Below are 6,000 nucleotides of genomic sequence, written 5' to 3'. Positions count from 1 at the left end.
TATCTATTGGACTCGTCATTTTAATCATTCTCACTGAAAATGGCCTGGCATCGTCATTTTCAATCATCTTCAAAGAACATGGTTTGATCATCGGTGTCCTCGTACTCCCTAGCGATAACGATGTGGTTTGTCCCCGAGAATCTTGGATTCTTCATTTTTATACCCCTTCCGTTTCTGAAAAAGAGTTATATTTAAAAATTTCATACTTAAAAGAGAAAAATATCTTTATTTTTAATCTTTAATTCTTAATTCTTTTTAGTGGTAAGTGTTGAAGTAGAAATAGAATATGGAAAAATGGGAGGAAAAAGACTCTTATTCATTAGGGATGAGTTTCGTATATTACATAGGTTTAAGCTCTCTCTCTATAGGTAGTGAGATAAGCTCTGGTTCCATCCATATGGGGCTGCACACACATGGATCGAAGGCCATACAACATTCCTTCTGGTGCGGTCCAATAGTAGTAGTGCTCATATGTAGTGCTTCATAGATACTGTTTCAGATGTAGTTTTCTCCTCGATGACCACTGTATCTAAGTCTATTGCTTCACTAAAACTTCGTCAGGAAAACTCAGAGGGAAAAAACCTGAACTAAGGGAAAATAGTATAATATTAATAAAAACCTTAGAACAAAATTGGACTCACACATGTTGCCTCCAAAACCTTGAAAACGGAAAAACCCAGTGGGAAAAAACCTGAACGAAGGGAAAAGAGTACATCGCGATATGTCCAGAAGTTTGTCTTTGCAGAAAACCCGGTATTGATGCAAATAGTATTAGAGCACTTCTCAATCGAACTCACAAGTTTCGCAATCTCAAGCTTGTTGTTAATGTTAGATGCACAAAACTATATCTTGATTTCTAGTTTACTAAAGTCAAGTCTCTGACTAGGATTAGAGTATAGTAGTTGAGTATTACACATCACTGGATAACCCTCGAAGATTGAAGACTGAAGAACAAACGAAGACATCTGGAGAACTTCATCGAGAAAGAGGTATGTAAAGACTGAACCAACCTATTTACTCAAGATATTTACCATTCAATCTTATAAGACTAGGACGTCAGCTACGGGAATCAATTACGTAAAACCTTGCGAGGTTAAAGAGACGTATGGAGCATGACTGCAACTGAATTTCTTGAAGGGTTAATTCGGTCTCAACACTTTCCAGTTCAAAGTCTGATAATAGGTTGTGTCTGTAACGGATTATATAGTATGGTGTTCAAAGCTGGACGAGGTCCCGGGATTTTTCTGCAGGTGCAATTTTCCTCGTTAATAAAAAATTTGGTGTCTCGTATTCTTCTACACGATCAGGTTCACGGACTTTTAAGTCTAGACATATTGATTGTGAAAGAAATAGAAAAACTCTACATACATATTGTCCAAGGATGTTTGTCTGGATATACTTGCAATTGTATTGGGATTTGTCCATACAGGTTTCCGAACGAAAAAGTTGGTGGTGTAGTTGGTACACTCTCCTTTGAAATTGGTATCAGAGCTAGAAAACACTGTTAGACCTAACAAGCATGCGTTTGTGGGAATTAGGATCTATGGACAAGAGTTTTATCTCTATTAACGTATCACCATCCTTCAATGGTACAAATTACTCATAGTGGAAAATAGCTATGTGCTCTTTCTTACAAGCTCGCGACTTTCAAATGTGGTTCTTGTCTGCGGGATATATTCCTCTAAAATTTCGAGAAGGCGATTGAACTGTTGCTAAGGACATAGCTGTGTACAACAAAGTCGAAATCAACGTTGCAAAGCATAATTCTACTGAGCAGAATGCTATTAGCCAAGATCTTCAACTTCATGCGTCTACGTGCACTACGTCGAAGGATGTTGGGGATATCTTATAGACCGTATTTGAAGGTAAAACCTCATAAAAAGGAAGCAAGGATTCAAAACCTAACTTCTGACTGGGAAAACCTTCGTATGGCTTAAGAAGCTTCGCTTGAGGAATTTAATCACAAGTTATCTGAAATAGTGAATGCCTCTTATGTGTTGGGCAAGAATATTTCGAAGGGGATATTGTAATGAAAATTCTGAGATCTTTCATCTCAATATGAGTCTAATAAACATGCCATCACTGAAGAAAACGATCTTGCAACACTTTCCAGAAGCAGCTTATAAACACATTTTTGTATTTTAATTGTCTCAATTCTCTATATTGTTAGGACTCAATTTTGTATTTACAGTATTTTGGTATTTTATGTGTTTGTAGGTATTTTTGGGAAATAAACATGTGTGAAAAAATCGGCTCGAAAAGTTGTTAAAGGCACCCGAAAAATTTACTAAAGGCACCCAATATTTTGATAAGGGCACCCCCTTTCTTCACCAGCTTTGAACTAATTTTGGAGGGAAATAAGTTTCAGCAGCAGTGAAGCTTTGTGGATTTAATTTAGACGAGATTTTCTCGGAATATCTCATTGATATGGATTTATATTAACCTGTTGGGTTAGACTAATTGAGTTGTTTTTGGAAAGAAAGACGGTGTCCTAACAATCTCGGTAAAACAGGATAAAGAAGGATATCACGGGTAGTTTATTCTAAATAGAGAAGTTATGTAAGATTTTGGATAGAATGTCTTCCCTGGGTGTTGACTATATCAAAGAAACAAAGGTTTGGATTAAACAAGGGAAGACGAGTGATAAAAAGAAAAAAGGAAAATTCCCGAAACCTTAGGGAGAAAAAAAATCCTTTAAAGAGAATAAGAGAGAAGTAGAGGTCCTGTGATTATAATCAAAAGTTGGGAGAGCCTGAAAAAGGAATAACGAGGGTTTGGGATGCTACAAAGAGCTGCAGAGAAGAAATCAGAGGTTGCAGAGAAAGTTTTTGCTGCTGCGGAAACTCAAGAACACGAGAACATTGGACTACTGAAGACCGTCGCAGAAACCGTGGCTAAATCAACGATATAATAAGACAGACGTTAATCCAGCAGTGCTTGTAAAAGACTTTCTGTAACTAATAATAATATTTTTCAATTGTTTCTCTGTAACGCCCGTACAATGTTGCAGTTTCGTTGTTTTTATTATTTCTCTCTTTTCACCCTTGTAAACACTTTTGAGCGATGAATAAATCTTTTGAGAGTGTTTTCAGCATGAGGAGCTAAACCCCAACACTGGGACAATGGAGGAACCCATTTTTTCATGATTGTGGTAATTTTATTTAATTCTTTTATGATTTTTTGTATTAATTTTAATTGCATTATGATTTTCACTAATTAGTTGCTATTTTGTTTGATGGAGTATGCTTAGACCGAGAGTTTTTAATGCGCCATGCTTATAACTTGTAATTAATGTTTTAAAAATATACCTTGGCAAAGAATCTGAGTCAATATTTTCTTATTATATGAGCTATAATTGTCTAGAATTAATAGTTGAACCACATGAATATTAAAATTTGTAGAATCCCGAGTTCCAGTATCTCTGGAACATTGTTATTATCCTGTACATATTTGCTAGTTTAATTTAAAGTTAAGTCTAGAATCGAATCTTTACAAGTCCGAGTTGAACGAATCTGTATTTACCACTTCTGCATTACATCAATTTTTGGCACCGCCGATGCGATTTTTTTTTAAGTTAGGGTTTCAGATTCGTTTTTAGGTTTTATACTTTTATTTCTTTTGTTAGATTTTACTTTGAGTAGTCTTGTTTTTGGTGTGCAGGTTTTACTTGAAGCTAAAGGTGGAAAGTTGGACTTGCCTATAAAAATTTTTTGCTCGATAACAAAGAATTTTATTAATCATTGGTAATAATAAAAAGAGTACAAAGGGGTCTCATTAGATAAACGCAGACGTAAAAGAAGAGAATTCCGCAAAGGGAAGCCTCCCCTCTATACAAAACAGAAAAAATCAACAGAAGTAGATTAAGCATCAATAAAGCTACATACTCAGACTAAGCTAACAAAAGCATTACATGAAACGAAAGTAAGAAGTGTTAGGAAATTCCAATCTCGTCAAGAAAACAAGCTTGTAGGAGTATTTCACAATCAGATTTTTGTCAAGAAAAACAGCCTTCTTTGCCAAAGAATCTGCATAGAAGTTAATTTCTCGAAAACCATGACGAAATTGAATCTGATCCAAATTTTTGCAAATACAACTCTATCTAGACCAGAACATCCAGGGAAATTTTCCTTTAAGAAAAGAAGCTACACAGGCTTTAGAGTCCGTTTGAATTAAAACTCTTCTTTGAATAATCGCTATGGCCCATTCCAGTGCAGCAATAACAACCATTATTTCCGCTACAAAGTTAGTAGCAAGTCTCAGACAACCAATCTCAGCATAAAGAAAATTACCCAATTGATCTTTACAAATAAAGCCATAACTCGAAATATCAGGATTTCCTCTTGAGGCTCCATTACAACAACATAAAATAATATGTTCTTCAGGTAAAGAGAAGAAAATTTCAGTGACTCTTATAGTCCTAACTCTTCTGCAAGCCATACCAAAGTACTTCAAGATACTTCGATCATAAACTGAATTCCACATATCACCCTACATTCTAACTTCACAATCATGTGTCATATGAATTATTCTCTGTTTCACTTTCTCAAAAATTGGATGTTCATTATCAAAATAAATTTTGCTAGTTTATAACTTTTGTTAGTTTTTCTTTTCTTTATTTCTTCCTGGACTTGTATATGTTGTTTGCTTGTTTGTTTATTTATAGTATTTTATTTATTATAAAAAAAACACTTGCACAATTACAATTAATTTCGCATGGGTCAAGAGCTAGGTTAATCATATGATTAATGGAGACTTAAATATCCTCCTATATTGTCACTCACTGATTTAAGGGACCCTAATAAATTTGCACAACTAAACATAAAATCACATTTCCAAATATATTTCCCACCTATTTATCTCTCCGAACATCTATCTTACATCCTATATTTGCATTCAACTAACTTATCCTCGTAACCCCTTTTTAAAAATGAAAATTTTCTTCAAAAATGACAATCCATATCAATCGTCTCGAGTCGACTATTAACTGGACACAACCATCAAAATAATATTTAGATGGTGTAAGATAAAAGTGCATCTTGTCCTGGGTACCAACGGTCGAAATGAGGTTAAGGTCTATTACTGGTCATTTTCTCAAGATGCTAATCGTCTCAACATCGTCACGTGACAGATTTTTGAAAGGCAGAGAATTAACGTAAGTTGCCCAATATATCTGGCAAGGTGATGAAAAATAAATTAAGTCAATGTATAACTTTATTATATCTAAGAAAAGTTAAGACTTATCAACATTAGCTTTTTTCTCGATGAAGAAATTTTTTTTTGTGAACCGACGGATATGGAGAATAAGAAGTTTAGGTAGTGTTGTTATCTGATACCGCATCTGACCTGTGAAATGCCTCACGACCTATGTGAATTGCGTCAACATCTAATTTCTTCAGCATGTCAGTGATGGAACCTGAAATACACATAATAGTTTAAACAACATCAGCATCTTTCAGAAAAATGAGGAGGTGGTATATCAAGTCCAAGCATTAAGAAAGGTAATGAAAATGAAAATAGTAATGATCATTTTGATAGTTTTCAAGTTGATTACTGTTGTTTCGTAATGGTGAATTATCATATTATGAAAGTAGGTTGTATAGCGGTGACCATGTATGTGAGAAAATGCACTGGAATTTATTACATTCTGAAAGAGATTTCTATACAAATTGATAAATTACCAATTACTACAGAAGCTCTGCCACCATGTTTATTTGATTCCATTTATTTTTCAACCAAGTCCTTCCAGTTCCTATCAAAAACATAAAAAATCAATTTATTTCTCAAACCATTTCCTTTGTTTCTTCATCAAATTTCGATTATAAATTGATTTTACAAACCTAACAGTTGTCTCACCAACATATTTGATACCCAAAGAAGAAGAAAATTAGCAGAAGAAAGATATCAGAATGATTCAGTAACTCTAGTCACCAGAGGTAAAAAACAACGAACAAAAAAATAAAATAAAAAATGATGAACCCTATAGACAGTAAACTCACACAT

This window comes from Papaver somniferum, chromosome 10 (assembly GCF_003573695.1).
Source record: "Papaver somniferum cultivar HN1 chromosome 10, ASM357369v1, whole genome shotgun sequence".
NCBI lineage: Eukaryota > Viridiplantae > Streptophyta > Magnoliopsida > Ranunculales > Papaveraceae > Papaver > Papaver somniferum.
This window is presented reverse-complemented; position numbering follows the sequence as displayed.